Here is a 6,026-nt window from a genome sequence, read left to right as displayed (position 1 = left end):
ACTGGGTGTTATATGCAAGTAATGAATCATGGAACTTTACATCAAAAACTAGGGATGTACTATATGGTGACAAACATAATGTAATAAAAATTATTATCATTTATTTTTTTAAAAGATTTTATTTATTTATTTGACAGAGATAGAGACAGCCAGTGAGTGAGGGAACACAAGTAGGGGGAATGGGAGGGGAGGAAGCAGTCTCACAGCAGAGGAGCCTGACGTGGGGCTCGATCCCATAACGCCGGGATCACGCCCTGAGCCGAAGGGACGCTTATCCGCTGTGCCACCCAGGCGCCCCCAAAATTATTATTATTAAAAAAAAAAAAAAGGAATCAGCACAGCAGGGGCACCTGGATGGCTCAGATGGTTAAGCATCTGCCTTCAGTTCAGGTCATGGGATCAAGCCCCACATTGGGCTCCCTGCTCAGCGGGGAGCCTGTTTCTCCTTCTCCCTTTGCTGTTCCCCCTGCTTGTGCTCTCTCGCTCTCTCTGTCAAATAAATAAACAAAATCTTTAAAAAGAATCAGCACAGCAGGCTCCTACCCATGAAGACCAGCACAAACAGCACTCCCACCAAGTCATAGAGTGCTGCAAAGCTTCACCTCTAGAAGAAATAGGATCTAGCATCCTTTTTACATTTATTCTTTCTTTTTTATTATTTTTTCATTTCTTTTCTTATTTTTTCTAATTCCTTTTATTTTTTGTTATTTTTAAGTTATTTATATATTTTTATATAGATTTATTTTTGTTTATTTTTCTTTTCTTTTCTCTTTTATTTTGGGATCTACGTTCTTTTGCCAAGCAGACCAAGGCACACCCAGGATCTGTGGGTTTTTTTTTTTCCTGTTGTTTTTATTTTTGTCTTGTTTTGTTTTCTCTTTTGTTTTCTAGACAAAATGATGAGATGGAGAAATTCACCCCAAAAGAAAGAACAGGAAGTAGAACTCATGGACAGGGTTTTAATCAATACAGATATAAGAAAAATGTCTGAACTAAAATTTAAGACACAATAAGGATACAATATTGGGTTGAAAAAGCATAGAAGACACTAGAGAATCCCTTACTGCAGAGATAAAAGATCTAAAATCTAGTCCAGCCAAAATTAAAAATGCTATAACCAAGATGCAAACCCAAACGGAGGCGATAAAAATGAGGATGGACGAAACAGAGGAGCAAATCATTGATACAGAAGATAAAATTATGGAAAATAATGAAGCTGAAAAGAAGAGGGTAAAAGGTAATGGATCACGAAGGTAGACTTAGGGAACTTAGCAACTTATTGAAATGGAATACCATTTTTATCATAGGAGTCACAGAAGATGAAGAGAGAAAAAGGGGAAGAAGGTTTATTGGAACATATTATAGCTGAAAACTTCCCTAATCTGGAGAAGGATACAGACATCAACAACCAAGAAACACAGAGAATTCCCATTACATTCAACAAAACCTAACCATTGCCAAGGCTCATCATAGTCAAATTCACAAAATACACAGACAAGAAAAGAATCCTGAAAGCAGCAAGGAAAAAAAGTCCTTAACATACAAAGGAAGACAGATCAGGATTGCAGCAGATCTGTGTACAGAAACATGGCAGATCAGGAGACAGTGGCAAGAAATATTCAACATGCTGAATGGGGAAAATATGCGGCCAAGGATTCATTATCCATCAAGGCTGTCATTCAGGATAGAAGGAAAGACAAAGAATTGCCCAGACAAACAAACTAGAGTTTGTGACCACTAAATCATCCTTGGAAGAAATTTGGGGGGGGACTCTTTTTTTTTTCTTAGATTTTATTTATTTATTTGAGGGAGAGAGAGAGAATGAGGGGGAAGGGCAGAGAGAGAACGAGAATCCCAAACAGACTCCCCACTGAGCGCAGAACCCAATACCAGGCTCGATCTCATGGCCCTGAGATCATGACCTGAGCTGAAACTAAGAGTAGGACGTTTAACCAACGGTGAAACCCAGACACCCTAGGGACTCCGTGAGTGAAGGGAAAAAGATCCCAAAAGCAACAAAGACTGGAGAGGAACAGAGAACATCACCAGAAACACCAACTCTACAGGTAACACAATGGCACTAAATCCATACCTTTCAACAATCACTCTGAATGTAAATGGGCTAAATGCTCTAATCAAAAGATATAGGGTATCAGAATGGATAAAAAAACCCACAACCCATCTATATGCTGCTTACAAGAGACTCATTTTAGACCTAAAGACACCTGCAGATGGAAAGTGAGGGGATGGAAAACCATCTATCCATCCTAATGGATGTAAAAGAAAGTCAGAGTAGCCATACTTCTATCAGACAAAGTAGATTTAAAAACAAAGACTGTAGGGGCGCCTGGGTGGCACAGCGGTTAAGCGTCTGCCTTCGGCTCAGGGCGTGATCCCGGCGTTATGGGATCGAGCCCCACATCAGGCTCTTCTGCTATGAGCCTGCTTCTTCCTCTCCCACTCCCCCTGCTTGTGTTCCCTCTCTCGCTGGCTGTCTCTGTCTCTGTCAAATAAATAAATAAAATCTTTAAAAATAAAACAAAAAAAACCAAAGACTGTAACAAGCGATAAAGAAGGGCATTATATCATAATGGAGGAGTATATCCATCAAGAAGATCTAGCGATTGTAAATATTTATGCCCCCCACCTTGGGAGCACCCTAATATATAAATCAATTAATAATAAACATAAAGAAACTCATTGATAATAATACAATAATAATAGGGGACTTTAACATCCCACTAACAGCAATGGACACATCATCTAAGCAGAAAATTAACAAGAAAACAATGCTTTTGAATGACACACTGGACTGGTTGGACGTAACAGATATATTCAGAGTATTTCATCCTAAAGCAGCAGAATACACATTCTTCTCGAGTGCACATGACACATTCTCCAGAATAGATCACATACTGGGTTATAAATCAGGCCTCAACTGGTACAAAAAGATGGAGATCATACCACGCATATTTTCAGACGGTAACACTATGAACCTTGAAGTCAACCACAAGAAAAAAAGGGAGAGAGAGAGTGAGAGAGAGGACCAGAGCGGGGTGAAGAGCAGAGGAAGAAACAGACTTCCCACTGAGCAGAGAGCCCAATGCAGGGCTCAATCCCAGGACTCCAGGATCATGACCTGAGCTGAAGGCAGGCACTTAACTGACTGAGCAGCCCAGGCACCCCTAAAGAAGAAATCTTTAAAAATACATGGAAGCAAATAAAATTGAAAACAGGACAGTCCAAACCTTTGGTATGCAGCAAAGGTGGTCCTAAGAGGGAAGTATATTGCAATACAGGCCTACCTCAAGAAGCAAGAGAAGCCTCAAATACACAACCTAACCATGCACCTAAAGGAGCGAGAAAAGGAACAGCAAATAAAGCTGAAAGCCAGGAGAAGATGGGAAATAATAATGATTAGAGCAGAAATAAATGACATAGAAACAAACAAACAAACAAAAAAAAACAAAAAAACCCCAGAACAGATTAACAAAACTAAGAGATGGTTCATGGGGCACCTGGGTGGCTCTGTTGGTTCAGCATCCAACTGTTGATGTTGGCTCACGTCACAATCTCAGGGTTGGGAGATCGAGCTCCATGTTGAGCTCTGCACTCAGCAGGGAGTCTCCCTGAGATTCGCTGCCTCTCCCTCATCCTCTACCACACTCTCCCTGTGCTCTCTCTCTTTCTCAAATAAATAATAAATTAAATTAATTAATTAATTAATTAAAAAACAAGAGCTAGTTCTTCAAAAGATTTATTAAAATTGATAAACTCTTAGCCAGACTTATCAAAAAGAAAAAAGGCAGGAACCGATTAGATAAAATCATGAATTCTGAGGAGAGATCACGACCAACACCACAGAAATACAAACAATTATAACAGAATATTTTGAAAGTTATATGCCAGCAGCTGTGCAACCTGGAAGGAATAGACAAATTCTTAGAAATTTACGAACTACCAAAACTGAAACAGGAAGACGTGGAAATTTGAACAGACCCATAACCAGCAAAAAACTGAATCAGTAATCAAAAAACTCCCAACAAACAAAGGTCCTGGGTCATCTGGCCCAGTGGAATTCTACCAGACATTTAAAGAAGAGTTAAGACTGATTCTTCTCAAACTGTTCCAAAAAAAAAAAAAAAAAAGAAAGAAAGAAATGGAAGGAAAACTTCCAAACTCATTCTATGAAGCCAGCATTACCTTGATTCCAAAACCATAGACCTCACTAAAAAGGAGAATTAGAGGTCAATATGCCTGATAAACACAGATGCAAAAATAAAATACTATCAAAGCAAGAGGCACCTTGGTGGCTCAGTTGGTTGAGTGTCCGACTCTTGATGTTGGCTCAGGTCATGATCTCAGGGTCATGAGATTGAGCCCTGTGTGGGGCTCTACACTCAGTGGGGAGACTGCTTCTCTCTCTCTCTCCCTCTCCCTATGCCCTGCTCCCTGCTCCCTGCTCCCATGCCCTCTCTCTCTAAAATAAATAAATAAATCTTAAAATAAAATAAAGTACTAGCAAATCAAATTCAAAGGTACATTTAAAAAATTATTCACCACAACCAAGTAGGATTTATTCCTGGGCTGCAGGGATAGTTCGATATTTGCAAATCGATCAAGGTGATATGCCACATTAATAAATGAAAGCATAAGAACCATATGATCCTCTCAATAAATGCAGAAAAATCATTTGACAAAATAAAGCATCCTTTCTTGATAAAATCCCTCATCAAAGTAAGGATAGATGGAAAAAACTCAACATCATAAAGGCCATATACGAAAGACACACAGCTAATATTATCCTCAATGGGAAAAAAAGGAGAGCCTTTCCCCTATGGTCAGGAAGAAGACAGGGATGTCCACTCTCACGACTACTATTTAACACAGTACGGGAAGTCTTATCATCAGTAATCAGAAAACAAAAAGAAAGAAAAGGCATCCTAATTGGCAAGGAAGAAGCCAAACTTTCACTTTTTGCAGATGACATGATATTCTATGTAGAAAACTAGAAAGACTCCACCACAAAATTGCTAGAAGTAATACACAAATTCAGGAAAGTTGGAGGATATAAAACCAATGTGCAGAAATCTGTTGCATTTCTATACACCAATAATGAAGGAGCAGAGAAAGTAATCAAGGAATTGTTCCCATTTATAATTGCCGAGGAGGTAAAAGATCTGTCCTCTGAAAACATAGAACACTCATGAAAAAAATTGAAGAGGACACAAAGAAATGGAAAAACATTCCATGCTTGCAGGTTGGAAGAACATTGTTAAAATGTCTGTACTAACCAAAGCAATCTAATCATTTAATACAATCTCTACCAAAATACCACCAGCATTTTTCACAGAGTTAGAACAAACAATCCTCAAATTTGTATGGGACCACAAAAGACTCCAAATAACCAAAGCAATTCTGAAAAAGAAAAACAAAACTGGAGGCATCATGATCCCATATTTCAAGCTGTATTACAAAGCTGTAGTCATCACGACAGCATTCTAATGTCACAAAAACAGACACCTAGATCAATTGGACAAAATAAAGAACCCAGAAATGGTTCCACAACTTATATACTCAACTAATCTTCAACAAAGCAGGAAAGAATATCCAATGGAATAAAAGACAGTCTCTTCAAATGGTGTTGGGATAACTGGACAGCAATATGTAGAAGAATGAAACTGGACCACTTTCTTTTTTTTTATTTTAATGATTTTTTATTATATTATGTTAATCACCATACAGTACATCCCCGAAATTCAGAATATTCTAATACTGTAATAGGTGGAATGTAACACAACTTGAGCATGGAGGTTTAAAGGACAAAACTGTTAAGAATAACTATAGTCACAGTAATTTTTTCATGGATACAACATTATAAAAAGAAGTAAATTATGGGGCGCCTGGGTGGCACAGTGGCCAAGCGTCTCCCTTCAGCTCAAGGTGTGATCCCGGTGCTATGGGATCGAGCCCCACATCAGGCTCCTCCACCACGAACCTGCCCACTCCCCCTGCCCGTGTTCCCT

This window comes from Ailuropoda melanoleuca, chromosome X (assembly GCF_002007445.2).
Source record: "Ailuropoda melanoleuca isolate Jingjing chromosome X, ASM200744v2, whole genome shotgun sequence".
Lineage (NCBI taxonomy): Eukaryota > Metazoa > Chordata > Mammalia > Carnivora > Ursidae > Ailuropoda > Ailuropoda melanoleuca.
Note: the sequence above shows the minus strand (reverse complement) of the source record.